Below are 25,841 nucleotides of genomic sequence, written 5' to 3' on the forward strand. Positions count from 1 at the left end.
ATTTTCTTTGGATTTTACAGGGAGTGAAGTAAAACAGGAATTCTTAATTTTCTTCACACCAAAAAAGGCTCCAATAACAACTTTCTTCTTGGATTCTCTTCCCCACGCAAAAAATTTTTCTGTTTTTTTCTATCTCTTATTTCTTTTTCTTTTTATAAGAGTAAAGAATAGAGCCTTTTGCAGTTCCTAACTATTCCAATGACAGGCTCAAAGAGATCAACACATCTAAAAGGGGAAAATAATACTGTATAATAACATTGCTAATAATGGAAATAATATACCCCACTTTAAATGTACAGTATCTTAAAGAACTGAATTCTCATTACTTCCATTTTTTTGGCAAATGTAGTGAACATGGGCGTGGGTGGACTTGAAAAAAAAATCTATATATTCACACATACATAAATTCTGGAAATAATTGCTCTAAAACATAATGCTATTAATCAAGTGAAATTTTTACACTGACTTTCATTATAAAATGTATATGTACACACTTGGAAAAAAAGTTTGGCTAAAAGATGAAAATTAAAACAGATTGAAGATTCTAGCTAACTCTGCATTCTCAAACTTAACAGAAAATTTATTTCTCTCTAAAAATCAGTAAAACTTGAAATAAGTCAATTACACTGAACTAAAAACACTTCCTTCGGAGCTTCTTTTATGGAATTGGTGATGCACTCTGAACATGGCTGTCCTTCCAACTCACTCTAAAGCGTTTTCTTGGCTCCAAAAACAATAGTTCCTTCTAAAGTGGGTTATCTTAGGCTATCTCATAAATCTATGGTTAATACCCCTTAGCTAGGATTATTAATATGCTTAAAATCACCTATAAGTTCTTTATTATTAAAAGCTATTGTCATTATGTAATGTTTTATGTAAGTGTGAAATTTCACATAATAAGTTTTATTTCCACACTCCCTCCCCCTCCTAACCTTTGATGGTCTTCCAAGGGGGCTAAAAGAGAGGGGAGAACTCTCCTTTATCCCTTAAAATACATTAAAAGTAACTGTCCTATCATTTCTTTTATCACCAAACTTTCTCCCTCAACTCCCAAATCTAATCAATCACTGAGGCCAATGCTTCTGCTTCCTAATCTCTCTAAAAATCTATTCACGTATCTTCATCTCTCTGGCTCCACAGAGTTGAGGCCACTCCCTACAACAGGTTCCCGGTGTCCTCAGGATAAACTGCAAAGCCCTCAACAGGGCTTTTAAGGCTCTTTAGACTATAGCTCCTGCCTACCATTTTCCAAAGAGTACTATATACAATCCAGCCACATGGAACTACTCTCAGTTCCCCAAACCTAGAAGGGGAAGTTCCCCAATCCCACTTTAATGGATGAGAAACAAGAAGTTCCCGCTGACTCAAACAATTTTTCCTTCCCACCTTTTCTCCGCTTCATCTTTCAGATCTCAGGATAAATTCCACTTCCCCCAGATAGTCTCCCAAACCACCACCACTCTTCCCTCTCACTGCCCCGCCTGCTTCTAAATAAGTCTGGGTCTGGTGTTTGTCTGAGTGTTCCTACAGCATCTTATTTTTACTCAGCCAGCAGCAATTATCATATTGTAGTGTAACTGTCTCTCCAACTAGATTATAAACACCCTGAGCACATGGACTACGCTTATCTTTTTCACCTACAAATATGCAACACTGCCTAACACACAGAGGATCTTCAATTTGTTGAATGAACAGATGAATCTACAAAGAGGATGAGTTTAAGACCCTGCTGAAACATTACTATTAAAGTATGCTATATCAGATGCATTTAACACTTACAAATTGTGTAAAAATAGAGTTTTCTACTAGAGCCAGTTCCAATCAATTTATTCATTAAGAATGTTTTCTCTTAATTTTCTAATGTGACTTCACTTTCAATTCCCATTATGGCAAAATTTTATAACAACCCTCATATTCTAATATTTGTAAGCCTTAACAGATTTTGTGTATAATTTTTTTTTATAAAGAAACAAGATAAGGATTAAATAAACTCAAATGAGCACATTAAGTCTTCAGCTATTGCTCTGAACCTCCTGACACATCATTTACTATTTTAATAAGTACACCTGATTCACTGAATTGTGGATTCAGATCCAATGCTCTAATCATGTCATCTTAGAAAAAGTAGCCTGGTATGCTTCCTTTGTTTTTATGAGACAGAAGCTCTCAGAGATCTTTAATTTTCATAGCTGAAATGCTAAGAATAAGTAATTAGCCTAATAGTAATTGTTCTAACTTCATCATTAATTAACAACTTGAAATTTATTTGAGCTTGGCAACATTCAACTGACATTCTTCTATGTTCTCTTAACAGTCATTGAAACTTTTCACAAAAAAGGGTATTTCAAGAATCCTCTAGTTAAAATTAGTTAACACATTTATGTAAGGATTTTACATGCTTTATTTAATCTAGCCAGAAATCCTGTGAGGTAGGTACTATTATTATCCCACTTTTATGGATGATAAAACTTAGGCCCAAAGCTTAAATAACTCTATGAGCCCCAAGGTCACATAGCTAAAAATGGGCAGAGTGAGGACTTGAATATACCACACCATCTATTAGGTTCCGGTAGCAAAAATTGTTTTTTTTTTCTTTCTTTTTTTAACCTAGCAATATGCTGTATTAGGCTTATAATAATGATAATTTAAATGTTCTACAGACCAACTACTATGTAGTCCTGTCTAAATAGCAGTCTTTTCCATATTTTTAATGTTCTACAATATAGAAATTGGACATGCTGTAATTTTTTAACCCAGTTACTAATGTTCCATATGTTATCCTCCAAAAAATATTAATTTCATTTCCAGCAATGCTGAGTACCTGACAAGATAGCTGTCTATTCTATTTTGTAGATCTCAGCAAACACTAATAAAAATGCTGAGTCGTGCGTTCTATATCACTTCTGCTGAAGCATTAACACAAATAGGCTTGTTGGAATTTGAATCAGGGCTCAGAAAATGTTCAAAAAAAGTACAGTATCTTTTATTCTAAAATCTTAAGAGTTGAGCTCTCAGGTGCCCACCATCAATTCCACTTCTAAATTAGTAAGAATGACTGGCTGCAGCTTCTTAGATGCCAAAAGAAGGGACTGTCTCAACTAGTTAATTCACAAAAAAATTGATTTTTGGTGAAACCGAAAGGTCTTTGGCACAAGTGCCAGGAGTTGTTGTTCCCTGATCTTTACATTCACAAATGACCTTCAGCAAGTTCAAGAAAAATATATTTAACGCTACTACCTAATGGCACTGCAATCAAGGGTAGTAACTGGAAAGCAAACAGAGTTTTAAGGAAGGTTACAGGCCAAAGGCAGTGTTCAGAAATACTAACCGCCACACCAATGTTCTAGAATAGTCCTCTAGTCCAGCTAACATCTCTATTCCTGCTTGAGCACAGGACCACCTTTCCTTGGCATACACCAAGTGATTCATCATCTATGTTGATCTATTTGTTTTGTTACTTGGGACTTATTTTGCTATGGTCATCATAAGAGCAGAGAAAACTAAAAATTTCTCAGTTCTCACCCAGACATTTTATTGTACTTCTTCAATGTCTCAGAAAGCCTGTGTTGTGGTGGCCATGGCACACGCGTGCGCGTGCTCACACACACACACACACAATATGGATATTTAGCATCAAAAGTTATGCTAAACACATAGTAAGTACATTACACACATGCATATACACACAGAGGCAAAAGACCTTCCAAATAGTTCCAACTTTGGCTATAGGGCATGGCTGAGGAAAAAACACTCTACTTCTAAAGGCAGTAGTACTCTTCCATTACAGTTTCCCTGTCCCCCATCTCTGGTAGAGATGGTGATGGGGGTATGATAACACTAAGTTTACTTTTCCAAAAATCAACTTGCTAAGAATCATTTTGCCTAATGGCCGATTTGACAAATTGACCAATTCATTCAAAATTTGTTTCTTTTAACCATTTATCTTGTGGACATAATTTGTATTGAATAAAAGTTTTAAAGGGCCTTTGAAGATTTCTTTGACACTTACATTGATGAGTTCAAAGTTTAAATTTATCTGAAATTTTGCTACAAGCCAGCACACTATAGCCTACCCATAACTATATTCTGGAATTTCACCATTTTCTGGGCCAATGACTTTTGAGAATGAGCATTTATTTTTAATTAAAGGGCTGTGCATGTCTTGAATGTCATGGAGTTTATAAATGAGAACAGGGAAGGTTTATTTCTTTTAACACATTTTTCACCCATTAAATGCATTCTACACTTCTCTTAATTCACACATTTGTTAACCACTACAACTAAATAAATATATAGCTTCACGTTTAAGCAACTGTAAAGAATTCCGTATATAAAATATCAATGACAAATTTGGCACTCAGCTGGGCTGTACTGATAAATATTTCTGTTGCAAAATGTCTGTGGTGAAATTGCTTTGGAAAAATTAAAACCAAATTAAAACTAATTAATACTTCCCACCAAAAATTTCAAAAGATTTTGTGACTAATGCAGTGTGATTTGTGATAAATGTTATATGTAGTTAATAGAAACATATTTTAGGCAGTTGATTAATTTGGAAAACTAGTTCTTAGGTAACTAATAAATCAGAGTACTTGGTAAATTTAACAAAATTGCCACTCAGTGAATTTATGTTTCAGCAAACTGCTTTTAGGAGAAATATCTATTCAGTAAATGATCACTCAGTAAAAAAAATTGGGGAAGGGGGTGTAATAGGTTTTCAGATAAATGCCCTACTTCTCAAAGCACAGCATTTAAACTTAAAAAGTATCCAGGAGATCTAGTTCAGGTCCCCATTTCACAGCGAATCTGAGACCAATAAATCAAATGGATCCATTAGTATCAGAGTTGGCATTAGAACTCAGAATTCCCAATTCCCAGTTAATAGCTCTTTGTAACAGACTATGGTGTATAAGAGAAGAAAGAAGGAAGGCACTCAAAAAGAAGTAGGAAGGCCTGCCAAAAGCTCAAACTGCTTATCACACAATGAAAGAAATACTCGTAACATGGAGAATGAAACCCAAAAATAAGAGGGTCTCAGACATTTTCAAATTTCTTTCTCACATAAACGATTAAGGTACTCTTTCAGGATATTTAACAAGATTTCAAGTAAGGCAAACTTCGTGTGTGTATGGAGATACCAACTAAAATGGTTGGTGACCTAGGCTCAACTATTTTATTATTACATGGAGTATCTGAGTGTTTTAGGCTCTGAATTTTATTATTACAATATCTCTGTATGTAACCTACAATACACAAACTGACTAACTGCGTTTACACTGAAATAAGGAAACCAAAAAAGGCTAATTTCTAGTTTTCCAGGAAGAAGGGGGAGAAACAAAATTCAACACCATGGTAATTGCCATCAAAATAAACAAGGAACAAATTCTGAATTTTCACTTGCAGCAAATAAGTGTAATTTTGGGGTGTGAGATGGAAACCTTTTAAATGTAATGGCTTGTATAACAGCTTCTACAAGGTGCACTTTCCACTGTCAAACAGCAAGAAATGCTCATAAGGGTAATCAGTTTTAGATGGCAGGTTTACAAGCTTTCCACAACTTGTACTATTTATTCATGTTAAAATGTTTTCAATTACGTCTTTACATATTATGTTCATGTTTTCTTTTAAAAAAATTTAAAAATTGTTTTGTACAAATGTAACTCCAAAACCAACCATATTACTTGACTTCTTTACTCACATACTGAGTAAAGTACATTTTGATACATACTGTTGGGTTTTTATGACCTCATAAATTGTCCACAACTAACTTACACAGTAGTACTTCTGCAATATCGAAGGACGTTAAAGCTGGGTGAAAGCAAACACCTCCCAATATAACCTGCTCAAAAATTGCATTTTTTATGTCACCTTTCTTATGAAGGTAATATAAATGATTTTCTTGTTGTACCAAAATAGTAAGCTAATATGTACATATTATATTCAAAACCATATACGAATATGGGCTGATTACTTCTCATGGTTCTGTGGAGTCATTTTTCAAACAAACCAGATTTACAAGGATGGTTTTTTTCTCAGTGCAACTGAAAGGTTATTTACAATGAAAACTCCATTCTCTTTCCTTACAAGGTTTACTCAACAGTGAATGATATATTTTTTTTCATTAAGACAACAGTAGAATTTTTTTAATGTAGGCTAATGAAACAATCATTCTTCCTCACCCTTTCTTTTCCTTTCCCTCTCTCTCCCCATGTCCCTTTCTCCTTGTATTTTCTCCCTTACCTCTTTCCCTTTTACCCATCCTGCTCTACTTTCCCAAGTATAAGGACCTAGTTAGGCCCATAGTTAAATAGTAGCCACACAATAACGCCTCCCAATTGCTCTAAAGCTGAGTCAGCAATGTAGCTTAATTATGTCAATCATTTTTTTTTTGAAATTGTCCTTGTACATCATAACAACTATTTTGACATTTTCCAGAGGCTTGATCTTACAGTCACATCATTTCAATCATTATAGACATCAAAAATAACAGTTAAACTATTTTTCAGTACTTACAGATAAGCCACATGTCCAAAGTATTTGGTATCTCAAAACAAAGCTTACAGTGAAATTAGATCACCAGTGCTGAATACTCCTGGCTTGTACTTTCCAGACTACAGTAGAACCACTTTATAATAAGACCACTAACAGTCAACACTAGTCACATTGTACCACTTTAAGTGGTTATGTTTAGAGCAATGTAGGCTCAGAGACGCTAAGGTCAGACAGGCCCTTCAAGGTAAGACCTTGAGTCATAGTCTAGGCCATGGTCTATCTGTTTGAATCTCCACAATGAAGCTCTACCATACCACTTGAGCAGGGATATTATGAATTTAGCTCTTTAGAATTACAGAATTTAGCTCTTAAGGTGACTTCAAGGTAACTCCACTTTATTTTTGTTTTTAAGTATATAAATAGTAATTAGCAGTAGAAGCAAAGGCTTCCAACAACTGAATAAGGAAATATTTATTAATTCATTTTGCTTTTTTTCTTCCTGAGAAAACTCTAAACAAAAATACCATTTTCTTAGGGTAAATATATTGAGTAAAAAGTCATAAAAGAAAGGTGCAAAGGGTGAAGCTGACATTTCTGAAGTTCAACAGCTGTTGCTCCAAACCCATGTAAGTTAGTGAAACCCAAGTCCCTGAGGTGGCTTCCAGAGATGCAACACGACTGCAACAAAAGCTATCACCTGGTTCCAAAACACAGGAGGCTGTCCATTTTTTACCCATGCCAACCCCATTACAAAGTTATTTTTACAAAGACAGGGAAATGTATGACTATCTTTGAACTTCCACGAAAAAATTACAAATTTCTTACTTTTTAACTTATCGTTGCTGGCAATTCTAGTGTTAAATTCACTTTTCTTCCAAATTGAATATTAATAAAGCTACCACCAATGCTAAAAATCTATTTATTGTTTAATATGAGTTGAATAAAAATCAACAAAGATAACAGAGCAATGAAAAAATAAGATTCCAATGTGTTGTACATTGATGAATCTAAAAATGGCACATCATAAGTTGGTTCTTAAAGCACAGGCTTTATATACATGAAAATTTACCTCAGTTTAACAAGAAAAAACAAAAAAATCCAAAAAGCTCTTTCCTTGGGAAATACATATAATACATAAGTTTCTACAAACTTTGTCACTTTATAGCAACATCTAATTTTTTTTCAGTTACAACCTGTTCTCGTAAAGAGAACTTGTCCAACATCTACCTATTCTTAGAACATTATTAAAATATTTGTTAAAGCATAACATAACACACAGCAAGTAGAACTTTTTAAGTACACTCAATTTACCCCAAAATTATTTTGTTAAATATTATGAATAACACTCAACAATAATTAACAATTCATAATTTAAGTGATTTATGTTCCTTCCCAAGACTATATAACCAAGTTATTTTTATACATGAGTTAAATTAATATTTTAGGGATATTTTATTATAGTTTGTAATTTGTTTGATTTGCTCAGAAGTGAACTCTTTTCCTTTTATTTTATTTTTAAATGGCTCACCTTCAGCATTTAGATTATGCTTTTTTTATGTATAGGTTTAACTTGAGGGGGAAAAAAACCCACCTCAATAGAAAAAAATTATCTACTGATAATTTATTATCTACTGCAGAGACTGGACACTAATTTTTGAAGAATTCATCCCTGTTTCCTTTTCTTCTTGCTTTGAGGACAAGAAACCAGTGCTTCCTGAATGTGGAATTTAACCTACTAGCTCACTGCTTTTTAACACCTTTAGAGTCAAGATAGTTGGAACAAATATAAGCTAAGTTCTGTAATACAGCAGTTCTCCTGGCAACTGTGAGTAAGGCTGCAAGCGAAAAACCTTTTAAGCTTTGTTGCATGGTATCTCAGTGTGGGAGGATGAATACTAAGTAATAAATCAGGAAACAGAAAACAATTATACCCTCCAAGTAGATAACATGAAGAAAGTTAAGGCTGGTGTTTGGTACCCAAAAGATTCTACCAATAAATCAGAGTTGCTCTCTTCCAACCTCAGCTTCTCAGTTATATTCAATTTTTTTTAAAAAAGCCACCATTTATTATTGAGCGCCTACCACTAAATTTAATACTTTAATTCTCATTACAACCTTGTAAAAATGTATGTTGTTCTCTACTTTATAAAAATGGACACTGAGGTCCAGAAATACTTTTTCAAAGTTTTACCACCAGTAAAAGACACCAGGACTCAAATGGAACTCCATCTGACTATAAAATCTATGTTCTTGCCATACTCCAGTCTGCTTGAAATTTTTTGCTTGTTTTTTATATTTCCAAATTAATAGAAACAAAATTTAGGTTTCACATTTGAAATTTTCACTGTTATGAGAATGGCACTCTTAAGAATAAAATCATGGTCCTGCAAAGTCAGTGAAAAATTTAAAAACATCATGGCCTTCTTTAGTGTTCATTACACACGCCAGTTTGAAAGTTCCCCAGAAATATTTGGGGTTTTACCAAAAAAGCACATATTAGATATCATTTTAATAGGTACAATAATAAACTAATAAATCATGCTCACAACTACGTGCACCATAAATTCAAAATTCACTTGTAGAATGTAGGTCACTGCCTTTAGATACCGGAAAAATGGCAAGATTAGGGAAGCCTTAACTTTCCTGGCTGCCTCCTCTTTTATTCTCTAACAAAGACTATTCCCTGAAGATACGTTCTTGTCCTTCTGTGTTCCACTATGCACACACTGTCCTTTGAATAATATTGCAGCCTTAATGTTCACTTGTATATTATGATGACTTTCAAATCGACTGTCCTTCTTCTTCTTCTCATCGACCTAAATTCTAATAGGAACTGCCTCTTTGCAAATGCCGTACAATGAGATGCAAGATGATATTCTCTCTTATACCACACCTCTCTCGGTCCATTGCTAGAATTTAGAGGCTAATGTCTCTGATTGCCCTAGCCTCTAGCCTTCCTGAAGCCTTATTCACAACTTAGATCTCCCCTGAACTCTGAACCTACCTATTCGGTTTAATTATCATACCCATTCATGGTAACCTCATCTACATTAACTTTATCTTCCCTGACACACATAACAAATGTTTCCAGGTCTAAAGGACAGAATAAAGTTTGAAGAGATAATTGACTGTGAAAGTAAACTAAAAGCACTTACTTTGGAGTCAGGCAATAACTTCCATGATCCTTATATGGCAAGTATATTTGAAGTCCTACAGTGTGCCAAGCAATTTAATTAACCAGGTACTTTATAAATGCTATTCCATTTAATTTTGACAATCAAGATAGAAAACAAATATTATATAAGCACATAGGACAACACCATCATGAGGTGATTATTATCTATATTTTAGGGCATAAAACTTAGAGTGGTTAAATAACTCATCCAGGGTCATATATCTAGCAAGCAATAGTGATAGAATTTGAATCTAGGTCTAGCTGACTTCAAGACCACTATTCCTTACATTATGCTATGTTGGGCCTATTTTTGCCATTTACTGCAGTCAGTTTAAACTGAGCCTCAGTTTGTTCATCCACAAAAAGGAAGGGTGTTATTAATGTTCTTATGGGAGGAGTAACAAGCCAGTAGGAGGGCATCTGAAGTGAGGCACTTTTCAAAGTTCTCACATATACATGAAACATGATTCCAGTATGGTCCTCCAACCCATTGCCCCAGCTGCTGCTGAGAACCACTGGCTTTTCTTATACTGTACAGGAGATGGTATAATATTACATGATGGTATAGTATGACAAGTTAAAGAAGCATACTGTAAACCATACAGTAACCACTGAAAGTATAAAACAAAGAGGTATGGCAATAGCCAATAAAGAAGATAAGATGGAATCATAAAATTACTCAAGTAATCCAAAACAAAGCAAGAAAAGAAGAAAAAGAAACCAAAGATTAGCTGGGACAAATAGAAAACCAATAGCAACATAGTAGATTCAAACCTAACCTATCAATAATCACATAAAATGTACTTTAAACACACCAATGGAAAGGTAGAGACTGTCAAATCATTTAATAAACAAAGACCAAGCTAAATGTTCTTTATAAGAAATCCATTTAAAATATAATGTCACAGATAGGTTAAAAGTAAGGACTGAAAAAGATATACAATGCTATATCAACACCTGACAAAGTAGATTTCAAAGCAGGAAATATTACCAGGAATAAACAGGGATATTTCATAATGATAAAGGAATCAATTCATCAAGAGAACTTATCGATACAATGCTAAATGTTTATGTACCTATTATCAGAACATCAAAACACATAAAGCAAAACCTGACTGAACTGAAAAACAAAAAATAGTAAAATGCACTATCAGATGGAAATTTTAAAACCCATCTTTCAATTCTTGATATAACAAGTAGACAGAAAATCAGTAAGGATATAGAAAACTTGAACAACACCATCAAGCAACTTGACCTAACTGACATTTATAGAATACTCCACCCAATAGCAGAATACACATCCTTCTCAAGTATATACAGAACAATTAACAAGACAGACTATATTCTGATCACAAAACAAGTCTCTGTACATTTCAAAGGATTCAAATCTTAGAAAGTTGCCTGATCACAACAGAATTAGAATCAATAACAAAAATATTAGGAAAAAATACCAAATACTTTGAAACTAAGTAATATATTTCTAAATAGCCCATGGGTCCAAGAAGAAATAAAAAGGCAAATTAGAAGTATTTTGAACTGAATGAAAATGAAAATACAACATTTATGAGATGACTTAACGCCCTCAATAAATATGAGTGAAGGAAAAAAGAGTTAAATCAATCAGTTGTCAGATTTTCAAGTAAGCAAAACCAGGAATTAAGAATAAAAGAACGAGGATCATGAATTCATAAAATATTGAAACTGGAAGGATTTTAGAAATCTTTCTAAAATGTGTAAACTCACAAAATTTATAGAGGAAATGGTTCCAGGAAGAGCATACAATTTGCTTAATAGGGTTTATAATAGTGAATACTTTAAAATGGGCAGTCTCTGCTAGTAGCTACATTACACAAATGTCTGAATACTTTAAATGCCTATTTTCATCTAATAAAAGCAGATAAAGGTTTCATAAAACAGATGTGCACATTTCTGTGCCTATGTCTGATTAATGTATTTTGTGCTTTATATGTAAATTTTCTATATTTGCACACACAGTATAATAATTAAGGGTACTGAATTCTCAGTCCACATTGCCTGAATTCATGCTCTGGCTTTACCACAACTAGTAACCATGATATCAAGCCAGTTATTTAACCACCCATGCCTCAGTTTTTTCAACTGTAAAACAGGAATAAACCGTAAAATGAGAATAAGTTCCTACCTCCCAAAGTGATAATAAGGATTCAATAAGTTAACACCTTTTGTGGGCTTCAAATAGTGCCTGATGCATAGTAAGAGCTCAATAAATGACAACTATTATTATATAGCACTGACTTAGAATTACTTGAGGCTTATTAGTCAAGACAATGACTTTATTTTTAATTAGGTGACATCAATTGAAATAGGATATCAGCACAGAAAAATGGGTTGCTTCTAATTCATAAGTGTTAAAAAAAAAAGCTCAGAAGTTAATTGAAAGCCAATGTCAAAACAAAGCTGGGGCAATTTCTTTTCAAGGCAAGAGACAATGATCCAATGAAAAATTATTACATGGAGTGTTTTTGGACCAACCAACAAATGTAATACTATCAACATATGAGATGATACTAAAGTTACACATAAGGGCTATCCTGTTGCCTTCATCTATTCCTTCTAATGTGCTCCATTCAACTAGCATTTATGGATTTAAATATTATAATTTTAAAATGACAAAACATTCATTTCTAAATTTGTTTTAAAATGGATAAAAGGCAGCATTCAGCAGTGTATTATTTGAACAAATTCCATTTGGTGAAAACAAAATAAATGTGGAACACATTTCACATTTTTTATTTTATGCAACTTCAATGCTTTCAACGCTGCATATATTACTAAAAGCACAAAAATAGATGCTGTACTATCAAATTGTAAAGAATACCAAATTGATATAATTATACTTTATAATTTCTTCCAAATATCAAAAGGACAAGTTTTTTTTTAAATTAATTTCATGTGTCTCTTATGTGTTCTACAGAATCAGGTAAAACAGGTGTATTTTTATTAAGTAGCTCCAAATTTTCATGTTTTCATAACAACTACTATTTATAATGGGTGCTTCGGGCTTCCCTGGTGGCGCAGTGGTTGAGAGTCTGCCTGCCAATGCAGGGGACATGGGTTCGAGCCCTGGTCTGGGAAGATCCCACATGCCGCGGAGCAACTGGGCCCGTGAGCCACAACTACTGAGCCTGCGCGTCTGGAGCCTGTGCTCCGCAACAAGAGAGGCCGCGATAGTGAGAGGCCCGCGCACCGCGATGAAGAGTGGCCCCGCTTGCCACAACTAGAGAAAGCCCTCGCACAGAAACGAAGACCCAACACAGCCATAAATAAATAAAATAAATAAATTAATTAATTAATATAATGGGTGCTTCGTCTTTCTGACGATGACACCAAAGCCTCCTCAGCTGGGCTGAATGAGCATGTGCCTGAATCAATATGGTAATAAGATATCAAAAAAAGTCTGACTTATTCTATTCTACCGTTTTGAGAAGTAGGTGAGAAGACTTTGTATACCTTTAATAACAGAACTAAAATTTCACCCATAACCTTAGCCTTTGTAAACCACCTTTCTCCTCTCCTCATACCACACAGGCACTTTTTCTTCACACTCGAAATTGAGGAAGCTCGTCACGACGGCACCGGAAAGCAGTGCGTGAGACTAGCTGGAGGACGCAGAGAGCGTGTGGATGCCTACAGTGCTGCTGGTCCTCTGAGCTGCCTCTCAGCCTCCATCCACCCTTCAGCCACCCAGATGTAGATTAAAACTCTCTGCATGTGGGCTGCCTTCCTCAAGCTTTTTGTAACTATTATCAACCAGTAGCTTTCATCACTGGGAGGAGGATCGAGGTCAGGAAAACGCTCATGCACGAGTATTAATGGAACATTCTATGGTTCGCTAAGCGTAATGCCTACCAAGAAAATAACAGAAACCTGAAGACAGAAGCCCAGAGCAAAGAAAGAAGTCTAAGATGGCTTTGAAGGCTGTTCGAGGTCATCAATTATTATCATCATCAAATACTTACCTAAGCTTTACTACTTACAAAGTATTTTTAATATACATTATTTTATTTGATCCTCACAATAGTCATATGAAGATATAGTATAGATATTTTTATTAATAACTATATTTTGCAGGTGAAGAAATTGAAGAAGTTCAATTGAGACTTCCCTAAGGTCACTTTAACTAGTAAGTGAGCAGGAACTTAACTTCTATTTTTTCTAAAAACTAACTGCAGATTTCAGTCTTCCAGCTTATACACTGCTGTATCCCACATAGATAAAGGAAGAGGGGCAAATTGAAGGAAGCAGGTTCCATACTGGACAAAGTGAGCAATTATTCTTATAAACCACTATTTTTCCCTACCTACCTTTAATCATCAGTCCCATTCCTTCCTTTGTTCCTTACCTCCCTTCATTCCTGGTTCTTTCATTCAGATGACCCAGTGGACAGAAACCATTTTGTCCATTTAAATCCCTTAGATCCTGATCTGCACAACCAAAGATATCCCTAGGTCAAACCTGAAACCACTAACTATGGATTCTCTTCTATTAAGTTCTCTGGCTATAACAGAAACTGACCTAAGGAATAATGAAATTTGTGGAAATCTCAGACGTAAATATTTCTGCAATATGCCATAAAAAGCAGGTAGGCAATAAATAATGAATATAGTATCTCCTGGACCAATATGGTATCTCCTGTTCCCTGCAGGCTGGCCTCACTCAGTGACCGACCTAGAAAAAAACCACCGAGAATAATAAACTAGGTCACAATAAGCAGCAAAATAATATACTAATGAACCTCTAAAGAACTACCTAGATCATCATATTAAGTGTTTACAATCTTTCTGAACTCAAAGCTTACAAGGTCTTGAGGAGCATGTCAAAACGAAGTAAGTGGAAGATGCTAGCAAAAACAATGGAAAAGAAACCTCTAGTGATTAAATGGAGTTGCTAAAGAGCTGAATATCTGCCTTTCATCTCAAACTTAAAATAAAATGAATATTTAAATCTACAGACATCCAACTCCACAGAGATAACCACTGTTAACATTTTTCTAGTCTATTTTATGAAAGCATATGACAGGAGGAGTGTGCATTTTTAAACAAATACTATCCAGTACTTATTATTGTACAGAATAGCAGGTGATTAAAACTCTTAGCATTCCAAGTCCTTCACCTATATGAAATCATCTGAGCATCCCACTAACCCAATGACATAGGAAAAAAGGATATCATCCCTATTTCACGGGGGAGGAAATCAAGGCATGGGACTTGTTTATGGTAGTTGTAGGGATGCGATATGACATAAATGAAATACAGAAAGTAACCCTGGTAGAATGATGCTGTCTCCTTTACACATTTCCTTCTACACAGTTTCTCTTTCTCTGCCTCTCTGCTCTTCTCTCCCCAACACAATGTACATGAAAGCCTATCACAATGTTAACTCCAACAGGTAACTTGAGTCCATTAACAGGGTCTACAGTCCTGTCGATGGGAACTATTCACTCCAAAAGCCAAAAATACTATGTTTTGTTATAAGTGAATTTTCAGGAAAGAAAAAAAAAAAATGGGAGGGGATGAGGCATTTGGAAAAAGAGACCTGATTTGTTCTTTAGAATAGAAAAGGTGCCTAAGAAAGGGCAGAAGTGGCTATAGAAAGGACCAGTAAAACGGGAAGCTGGAAAACAAAAGTCAATTCATGGGATTTACTCCAGGTGAAAGATCTTTAGCTAAACCATCTCGACATATGTACCTCTCATGTGAGAGGAAAGCTGGTCTTGTTTCAGCCTTATAAACTTTTCCCTACATTACCAAACTGATCCTGTAGCAAATTTGGGTTTTCTGTGTTGTTAATGGTGATGGTGGTGCATGTGTGTGTATCTGTATTTTTAAAAAGGAATGACCTAAAGTCAAAGGCAAAAACACTATGATTCTTCTGCCCTGGCATGGAGTGGATCTGTCCCAGCTTATAGGATTTAGAGTTTACAATATAAATGAATTTTGAATTGTTAGACAGCAAAGGAGAAGCCCACTGACCACTGTTTTATCAGAAGCACCTCTTCTCTACCCTTTGATGCTACGGGGAATAAAAGATCTTCTAATTGATTTACAGATCAAATTCAACAATTTGAATCGCTCATTATTCTAGTTAAGAAGGTTTCATAAAAAGTCAGATTTATTTACAGTTCTGCCCAATTTAGCTACTTGCTTAGGAGGCAAATAATACATATTATGGAGTGAAAACATGGTATTCAAGAAACAAGGAGACATTGACTGAGCACCTGCTATGTGTAAAGATCTGCTACATGTAAGACACATTGAGAAGCAGGGGGTTTTATAAACATGAATAACTTCAAAAGGAGAAATGTATTTCAGAAATATGATTTCAGTATAATGCCTGACTGGACTGTCACAATGGAGCTATATTTAAAAATCAAACATACAGAAAAAGAAGCTCTACAAAAATAGTACTTCTTGTCAGAAAGCTGAAGATCTGAAAGAAAACTGGCAATCTTGAGAGGAGAAAAGATGAAAACAAGTTACTTCCTAATTTTAGGACTATACTACAGACTAGTCAGACTAAACGGAGACTCTGGATGACTACAGACTGCTTTCCTAACATCAATTTAAAACTATCCAAACATATGCTAAGAATTCTACTCACCTTTAAAACAATGAGTGGATGTGTATGAACTGGAGCTATTATTACACTGACATTGGGAATGTGAAATGGCACGTACAATCACTTCACAAAGTACTTTGGAAGTTTCTTCTAAAGTTAAACATACACTAACCATATGACCCAGCAATTCCACTCACAGGTATTTATCCAAGAAAAATGAAAACATTTGTCTGAACAAAGACTTGTACACAAATGTTCATAGCAACTTTGTTCATTATAGTCAAAAACTGAGAACAATCAAATGCCCATCAATAGGTGAATGGATCTGTTGTGGTATTGTCATTAAATGGAATATTAATCAGCAATAAAAGAACTATTCATACGACAATATGGATGAATTGCAACTTTATGCTGAGCAAAATAAGCCAGACACAAACGAGTGCACGTTGTATGATTCCATTTCTTATGTGGAATTCTAGAAAGCAGATCAGTGATTGCCTGGGGCTGGGAGTCAGATGTGGGCACAGGAAGTTTTGAGGGGTACAGAAATGTTCTATATCAATTGTGGTGGTGGTGGTTACATGGATATAAAATTTTTAAAACTCAATTGAGCACTTTTGAAGAGTATATTTTAATGTATATATTGTGCATTTTATAATACATGTACTTCAACTAAGGCGATTTAAAAACAACATTTTGGAAGTAACATATTTAGAACAAGGAAATAAATATCCCCACTATATGAACTGTACTGTTCAGATCATATCAAGGGTATGGTGTCTACTTTTGTGAACATCTTAAAGCAAACTAAAAATGAAAGAAATTTAAGAGGAAGGTAAGTTGAATGGTGAGTGTGTTGGCAATGTTATCATATATGAGAAATGACTGAATGTTTTGTCTGGTGACAAGATGAAATAGGGACCTATAGTTGCCCTCATATGTATAAAGCAGTACTCTCTAAGGGGAAAAAACAGACACCTACTGGGTGAAAGTTATAAACACAGGGATTTTGCCCTCAATATACAGAAGACAATAATTACTTTAATTGGAGCTCAAATTAAAAATCAAACCACATTTGTTGAATATTCACTATATTCCAGATACAATGGAATGTGAACCTTCTAAGAAAGTAGTTATTGAATTCTCATTGCTAAACTCTTCCTGTCAGGCTTACTGGAGAGGGAATTAGTGTGACAGATTAGATGCCCTCTAAGAGTCTTTTTTTAAGAATATATTTTACCCCTTTTATAAAACTTGAACTGAATTTTATGATTTCAAATTACTGAACTTTACACTTGCTACTAGTACCATGCCTTTCATATTTTGGTATTTAATAATTTTTTTAAATTGTGCTTTGCTTTTTAAAATATATTGCTGTTCATCACTAACATACTCAATGCAGAGTTCCTGGTTGGTATAAGCCACCTAATGGTAAAATTCCACAGTATGGGAAAATAAAATACACTTTAGAATGACTCACTTTCTGATGAAATTTCAAGAATTACCTGATGATCCAAAAACTGTTGACACAGAGAAAGATAACAAGCTGTCCTATAAATGGGAAATAATTGACCAGGAAAATTGTGTTTTTCCTGCTTTTCAGGGGGAAAAAAAGCTCCCTAATGTTAGAAATAAGAGAAAGGTTAGTTTAAAATGCTTCTTAAATGTGAGGCAGATGTAAAGTATGATGGCATATGTGGTGAACATTAATCACCTCCCTTCACATTTACTCTCCTCTTTTCTTTTCCCAGAAGACAGAACTTTAATTTGGGGATCCAAGGGTTCCAAAGAAGTTAACTCAACCCTTTACTTCAGGGATGGAACACACAGTCCAGCACGATTCAACAATTACAACTTTCAACTATTATGGCCACCGTGATTAGTTCTGAGGTGAAATATGACCTACACAGGCTGAATCAGAATAAATATCAGGACTTTTGTTGGAAATACTGAGACAAATACTCTTTTTTCGAGGGGAGGTAAATATGGGAGCAATAAGCCTTAGGAGCCAAATCAGAACCAAGACAGCAATATCACAATGAAGCCAAAACCAGGAAGCCAGAATAAAGAAAGGAAGTCATGGAGCCACCAGATCATTCCCAAAGTAGCCCTATCTTTGGATTTTTGAGTTACATTAGCTAATGTATTTCATTTGTGGCCAATATTCATTGAGTCATTTTTTTAAAAAAAATATCGTTTTTATTACTTGCAACAAAAACTGAGAAGGCAGGAACTTCATCCAAAGGAAAAGACTAGAATGCACAAGGTATCTATAAGACTTTAAAACTGGTTTTGTAATTTACAGCCAAATTCATTACTAAAGTAATTCTGGTGTTAAATACAAACATAATCTAAGTCCCCATTTGTTGAGCATCTTTTATTTGTCCTATGTGGATATTTTGTATAAGCACATATTTTAAAACTTGTAAATGTTTTTAGATTCATTTTAACTTCCTCCTCCACATGAGCCTCAGACTTAAAGAGTCTGGGCTACATTTCTTGAATTGGTGGGGTGAAAACAAGATGGTGCCATCTCTATTCTCAATCTGCCACAATCAACTAGAAGTTGGGTCAAAGAGCCATCAACTTCTGGAATTCAGCTCCAAATGGATGAGGGAAATGTGGACAACATGAAGGTAGCCTCTGCTCCACAAAGTTTCTCACTATTCCTTTCGAACCCTGTTCCAGGTCCCAAATAAATCAAAGCCCTGAGGATACAGATATAGAACTTTTAATAACAAGAGTACAAAGCTACCAGATGGTAAAATTGCTAAAAAGAAAGCTGCTGTTAAAAGCAAAGGACCCAGTATTAATGTGACTCATTGTTTAAAATATTTGTTAAGAACTATACAGAAAAAAATAATAAATACTGGTAAGAAAAGACTTAAATGGTCTCACTTACCACTTTGGAATTTTGAGAACCATTGCAGATTCCAATCTATGTTCCTCTGATAAAAAATATCTAAATAAACAAGAAACAGGAAGCTGTCTTTGGTGACATTCAGGTAAAAAATCAATTTCATTTTGTCCACATAATCACTTGATTCAGAAAAAAAAATATTCATAGGTGTCTATAGACAGTTTTTGGCAGACAATATCTTCCCCAAGATGTGGGAGGAGAAAGGATAAATATCAAGTTCAGTCACATAGTTGACTGTCTTATTAATTGAAAAAAAAATGTATTCAGGCTTCCTAATACAGAAATTATGAGAGATTTTCATGGTCTACAATTCTGTGAATAATTTCTCATCCACAATCAGTTAATCTCTAAAAGAGAGAGAGAGACAGTGGGGCAGAGAGAGAAATTGAGAGAGAGAAAGAGAGGAGAGAGGACTGAATTCAACCTGAGCTTTTCTCACAGAAAGACTATCAGTCCGAACTTAATTTAAGGTTAAAACTTTAGCTAGAGATCAGACTTCAGGATTGTTTTAAAAAGCAATATGTCTTAAATAAGAAACTTCTGTATTTTTAAAAATGGTTTCCTATTGCTTGGCAAAAACAAAGAAAAGAAAGAAAAGGAAACATGGTAGAATAAAAGGGCCTAAAGCCATTTGATCACAAGCAGATTATATTCTATTTCTATATTATCATATATTTCCTCTAATGAGCATGCATTATTTTTATAATATGAAAAGCAAAATCCTGTATTTTAAAATGGATCTGGGCATGTAGAAAGACCTTATGATTCCATATTTTTAAATGTATAAAACAGCCTTACCTTCCTGCACCATATCCTTCCCCATGTGGGATAAAGTTAACTGCTCCTTCCAAAATGATGGTGGAATACTTAAAGCCACTTGACAGTCTCCTTATCACCACCATATTGACCACTGGATATTTCAGCAGTTTAATTATAATGTGCCTAGCTTCCTGGATGTGTAAATTGATGTTTTCTTAAATACAGAAAATTTTCAACCATTATTTCTGAAATAATTTTTATGCCCCATTCTCATGCTCTTCTTTTGTGACTCCAGCTACACATATGCTAAATCATTAGGTGTTGTCCTTAAGTCCTTGAGTCTCTGTTCATCTTTCTTCAATCTTTTCTTTCTAGGTTCTTCATATTGAATAAATTTTATTGATATGCTTCAAGTTCACTGATTTTTCTACTATCTCCAATATGCTGTTAAGCTCAACCAATAAAATTTTAATTATAGTTATTGTTCTTTCCAGTTCTAGAATTTCCATTTAGCTCCTTTTTATAGTGTTCATTTCTTTGCCAAGATATCCTATCTATTCACTCATTAAAACCATAGTAACTGTTTTTTGTTTTTTTTAAGTCCTGATATGGGTGTGCATACTTAAGTCTTTGTCAACTAAATCCAACATCTAGGCCATCTCAAGGTCTGTTTTATTTATTTTTTTCTTCACTAGGGAATAAAATTTTCCTGGGTTATTTATTTGTTTGTTTTTTTGCATGTCTAATAATTTTCATTGTATATTGAACACTGTGGTAATAAAACGTAAAAGTGACAATATATTTGGTCATGTGAAAGTAAACTTATAGACTGTGAAGAACGATGAGACATGTAGATAAAAGCAAACATAAAAGGTGAGGAGAATATTACTAGTAGCTAGGTTCCTAATGGCTTTACCAATGAGGAGGTCCAGTTCCTTGTGAGGCCAGGCTATTCTTTGGGATTTCAAGAGTTATGCCAATATCCAATATGTGTCAAAATTGCACAAGGAGAAAATGTTGAGGAATAAACCAAATAAATAAAAATAATAAATAACTAAAATAAAGTTTTCAATAACCAGACCCCAGTAATCAAAGGTATGAGTAACATTATTAAACAGATTTTATTTTTAGTAAAAAGATAAATGCTCTCAAAAGATAACAGATTAATATTAAGAAGATTAACATATATATCCTAAAACAAGTAAAAATTTCAATAATTCCTCCAGGGAAAAATATGCTATCTCTGGACCCTCAGTTCCAAAATTATTCAAAATACTTCATTCCAGGTGGCTGGTCCTATCTACATTTTTCTAAAGTAAAAAATGAACAATTATTGATTGAGAACAATTATTGTTATCTCAAGCTGAATGAGATAACAAATATTTCTTTAATCCAAAAGAAACAGAACAGAGAGAAATTCTAAGTCATATTTGAAGTAGAAATAAACCTGAGGAAAAAAAAAAAAAGAAATAAACTTGAGAAGAGAGAAAGGATAGGAAATTATTACACCCAACGGGAATTCTATTACTCAGACATATAAGAAAGGAGATGTAAAAAGCAATGGGTCCAAGCCAATAAACTCCCTAGGAACCTCCAACAAGCCAATCACCTCAAAATATGAGTCAATTCTGGTCACCCCTTTAGCCAACTATTCCTACTTAATTAAAAAAAAAAAGTTCCTAATTGAGTAATCCACATTTAGAAGTTAAAATGAAAATGACAAAATCCTAGCAGTTTTCTTTTATAGCACAATTCAAAGTATCCATTATTTTCCAAGCAGCAAATGAAAATGTCAAAAACATTCATGCTGTAGATATTTAGTTGTTTTCTGCCAAATTAATGAAAGGAACATATTGCACTTTGAATTGGTTAATTACCACAAGTCCTTCTGCAAAGGGCTCCTGCTTGCAGAATTAAGCCAGCTGTAGTTGGCACACTGCCCTAATATTCATGGAGACTAGACTATAGGCTCCACTGTACTCGAGAGACATTTAGTTTTTGGCATCCATTCATTGGCCTACAAATCATCAGTTCTAACCACTATAGACACTCAACTGTCTGAAGTAAACAGGGCAGAAAGCACCTGCATTTAATAGGGATGTACCACATTCTGCTTCTTTGAAATTTTAAGAGCTAGACTTAAAACACAAAATGAACAAATATACCCTGATTTATATATCTTCTAGAAACTAGAGCTACTTCAACAAAAATCCTCTAGTGACAAAGCTACTTCAAGGAAAACCTCTAGGGATAAGGCAACTTCAGGAAAGGAGGAATTTGGAGAAATTCTTTTTTCTCAGTTCCAGGCCAGAGTGAATGGCCTATTTCAAACACAGGCCTCTTGGGAACCTACATATAGAGCTCATACTTTGTCACTTCCTAGGATCCAAGACAGACAGGTGCTGATCTGCCTACTTCCAAACCTGATAAAATAACCATATCACTACTCAAACCTAAGCACATCTCTCCTTTCTCTCTTCATCATGCCATCCTCTTCTCTACTGAAATTACAAGACATGAAATGTGCTCTCTATGTTGGATGACATATTGGATGTGCTTCTTTGAAATTAAATAGGAATATGTTTCTCATTTTTTTTTGAAAAGTACATTCCATCAGTCCTTTTATTTGGGAAAGAAGGAGTAGACTGATATAGAAAATAAATAATAATTTCTCTCTCTTTTTTTTCTCCTCTTTCTAAATAAAATGGAAGAAAAGATCCTGAATCAAGACAGATGAACACTAATAAACCTAGGAATACAAGCTGGCTTCTCTAAGATCCACTTCATCTGGTCCTCATGAGTAAGCACCCTCAGGCTCCAAGTATGTCACCTCCTTATAAAAAGTCTTGCATCTAGGAATGGGAAGAACACAGAAGCCAATAGTTGATCCTAAAAAAGGTCATTCAACACCAACTAAAACATTGATGTACGTTAACATCTAAGTATTATGGCAAATGTAAAATTAGTAAGCAATTTTTTTTTAGGATTAAGAAAAAAACCCTTAAATTCCTACTCAAAAACATTTAGAAAACATTAAACATTCAGGCTTTGAGACCTTGACATAATAAATCTACATTTATCTTTTAAAAAATTGAAGCTAACACACAATGACAACCAGGATGCTTAAAGGGTCTAGAAACCATCGGAGAAACAGTATACAAATAAACAAAAGAAGGTAGAAAAAGAGAAACAGGGAACAAAGAACAGATGGGACAAACAGAGAACAAACAGTAAGATGACACACTTACAATGAACCATATCAACAACCATAGTAAATGTAAATGATCTAAACACTCCAGTTAAAAGACACATATTATCACACTCCTAAAAAAGCAAGACCCAACAATATGTTGTCTTTGAAAAATGTACCTTAAATATAGACACAAACAGGGTAAAAGCAAAAGGATAGAAAAAGACACACCATACTAACACTAGTCAAAAGAAACCTAGAGTGGCTATACCCATATCAGAAAAAGTTGACTTCAGAAAATAACTACTACCAGGAATACAGAGGATAATTTCATAATAATAAAGTGGTCAATTCATCAAGAGAACATAATAATCCTAAATGCTTATGTACCTAATAAAGAGCTTTAAAATACATGAAACAAAAACTGATAGAAACCAAAATATAGACTATTCTGGCCATAAAACAAGTCTCAAATTTAAAAGAAGTCATACAAAGTATATTCTCTGCTCACAAATGAACTAAATTAGAAAACAATAACAGAAAGATCTCTGGAAAGCTCCCAAATATTTTAGAATTAAATAAGACATTTCTAAATAACCAAAGAGTCAAAGAAGAAACAAAAAGTGGAGTTAGAAAGTATTTTCAACTGAATAAAAATGAAAACACACCACACTAAACTTTATGGGATGCTGCTAAAGCAGTTTTTAGAGGGAGATCTGTAGTACACAACACCTATATTAGAAAAAAGGAAAGGTCTCAACTCAATGACTTCAGCTTCTACCCTAAGACCAGGAAAAAGTAGGGCATATAAAACCCAAAGTAAGCAGAAGACAGTAAATAATAAAGGTCATAGCAAAATTCAATGAGGTAGAAAACAGTAAAACAGGAAAAGTAAATGAAATAGAAAGCTTATTCTTTAAAATGGTCAATAAATTGATAGATGTCTAGATAAAGATGTCTGATCAGAAATTAAAGATATCAGGAATGAGAGAAGTGACATCACTAATCTACAGATCATATGAGAATATTATAACAACTTTATACCAATAACCTTGACAACTTAGAAAAAATAATCAATTCCTTGAAAGACACAAATTACCAAAGCTCACTCAAGAAGAAATAGATAATGTGAGTAAACCTCTATCTACTACAGAAATTGAATTCATAGTTAAAAACCTTCCCACAAGAAAAATTCCAGGCCCAGATGGCTTCACTGAAGAATAATCCTAACAATTTTCCCAAAAATTACAGAGGAAAGAATACTTTCCAATCTATACTCTGAGACCAGCATTACTCTGATACCAAAACCAGACATAGATATTTTTTAAAGGAAACTAGTGACCAATATTCCCCATAAACATAAATAAAAATTCTAAAAAGCTGAATCTAACAATATCCATAAAAGATAATATATCAAGACCAAGTGGAGTCAATCATTGGTTACAAAGGTAGTTCAGGGTTTCAGGGATGGTGAATTAAATGTAATTCACCATGTCAAGAAACTAAAAAAAGAAAACCTTAGGATCATTTAAATAGGTACCAAAAAGGATCTTGCTGTGATTTACGTCACAGAGTGTTCTGCCTATGTTTTCATCTGAGAGTTTTATAGTGTCTGGCCTTACATTTAGGTCTTCAATCCATTTTGAGCTTATTTTTGTGTATGGTGTTAGGAAGTGTTCTGATTTCATTCTTTTACATGTAGCTGTCCAGTTTTCCCAGCACCACTTATTGAAGAGGCTGTCTTTTCTCCATTGTATATTCTTGCCTCCTTTATCAAAGATAAGGTGACCATATGTGCGTGGGTTTATCTCTGGGCTTTCTATCCTGTTCCATTGATCTATATTTCTGTTTTTGTACCAGTACCATACTGCCTTGATTACTGTAGCTTTGTAGTATAGTCTGAAGTCAGGGAGCCTGATTCCTCCAGCTCCGTTTTTCTTTCTCAAGATTGCTTTGGCTATTTGGGGTCTTTTGTGTTTCCATACATATTGTAAAATTTTTTGTTCTAGTTCTGTGAAAAATGCCTTTGGTAGTTTGATAGGGATTGCACTGAATCTGTAGATTGCTTTGGGTAGTATAGTCATTTTCACAATGTTGATTCTTCCAATCCAAGAACATGGTATATCTCTCCATCTGTTTGTATCGTCTTTGATTTCTTTCATCAGTGTCTTATAGTTTTCTGCATACAGGTCTTTTCCCTCCTTAGGTACGTTTATTCCTAGGTATTTTTTTTTTTTTTTGCAATGGTAAATGCGAGTGTTTCCTTGATTTCTCTTTCTGATTTTTTGTTGTTAGTGTATAGGAATGCAAGAGATTTCTGTGCATTAATTTTGTATCCTGCTACATTACCAAATTCACTGATTAGCTCTAGTAGTTTTCTGGTGGCATCTTTAGGATTATCTATGTGTAGTATCATGTCATCTGCAAACAGTGACAGTTTTACTTCCTCTTTTCCAATTTGGATTCTTTTTATTTCTTTTTCTTCTCTGATTGCCATGGCTAAAACTTCCGAAACTATGCTGAATAACAGTGGTGACAGTGGGCACCCTTGTCTTGTTCCTGATCTTACAGGAAATGCTTTCAGTTTTTCACCATTGAGAATTGACATTGGCTGTGGGTTTGTCAATATGGCTTTTACTATGTTGAGGTAGGTTCCCTCTATGTCCACTTTCTGGAGAGTTTTTATCATAAATGGGTATTGAATTTTG

The 25,841-nt window shown here is 34.3% G+C and overlaps 1 protein-coding gene and 1 long non-coding RNA gene across 16 annotated transcripts in view; one reads left to right on the forward strand and one right to left on the reverse strand.

Annotated features, from left to right (window-relative positions):
- LOC309665036 overlaps positions 1–16,555 on the forward strand; it is a 143,505-nt gene extending 126,950 nt beyond the window's left edge. The window contains exon 2 of the long non-coding RNA XR_014266177.1: positions 6,101–16,555. This is a non-coding gene — a long non-coding RNA (uncharacterized lncRNA). The remainder of the gene's footprint in view (positions 1–6,100) is intronic.
- RFX3 (regulatory factor X3) overlaps positions 1–25,841 on the reverse strand; it is a 307,605-nt gene that overhangs the window by 180,950 nt on the left and 100,814 nt on the right. The window lies entirely within an intron of this gene.

Source organism: Balaenoptera physalus, assembly GCF_965194825.1.
Source record: "Balaenoptera physalus genome assembly, chromosome: 7".
NCBI lineage: Eukaryota > Metazoa > Chordata > Mammalia > Artiodactyla > Balaenopteridae > Balaenoptera > Balaenoptera physalus.